General features: G+C 37.3%; 1 pseudogene; it reads right to left on the reverse strand.

Annotated features, from left to right (window-relative positions):
- The window catches only part of LOC105554148, a 9,592-nt pseudogene that overhangs the window by 3,067 nt on the left and 6,238 nt on the right, over nt 1-287 (reverse strand).

The following is a 287-nucleotide window of genomic DNA, read 5'->3' on the forward strand; positions in this document are numbered from 1 at the left end:
ATAGTCTTCAAAGGGATCCGAAATATCTGTTCTCAGATTCCACAGAAATAAGGCTAGGGAAGAGATCCACGAAATAGAGATGTAACTTTCTGAGCTGAATTAACAGAACACTAAGAAGTTTCTCAGAAAACTTCTTTCCAGATTTCATCTGAGGATATTTCCTTTTTCACACTAGCCCTCTATAGGATCCTAAATATCAGATTGTCAATTCCACAAGAACTGCCTTAACGAAAGTCTTCTTGAGGAGAAAGTTGTAACTCTGTGAGATGATTTCACAGAACACAAAG

This window comes from Mandrillus leucophaeus, unplaced genomic scaffold, assembly GCF_000951045.1.
Source record: "Mandrillus leucophaeus isolate KB7577 unplaced genomic scaffold, Mleu.le_1.0 Scaffold63, whole genome shotgun sequence".
Lineage (NCBI taxonomy): Eukaryota > Metazoa > Chordata > Mammalia > Primates > Cercopithecidae > Mandrillus > Mandrillus leucophaeus.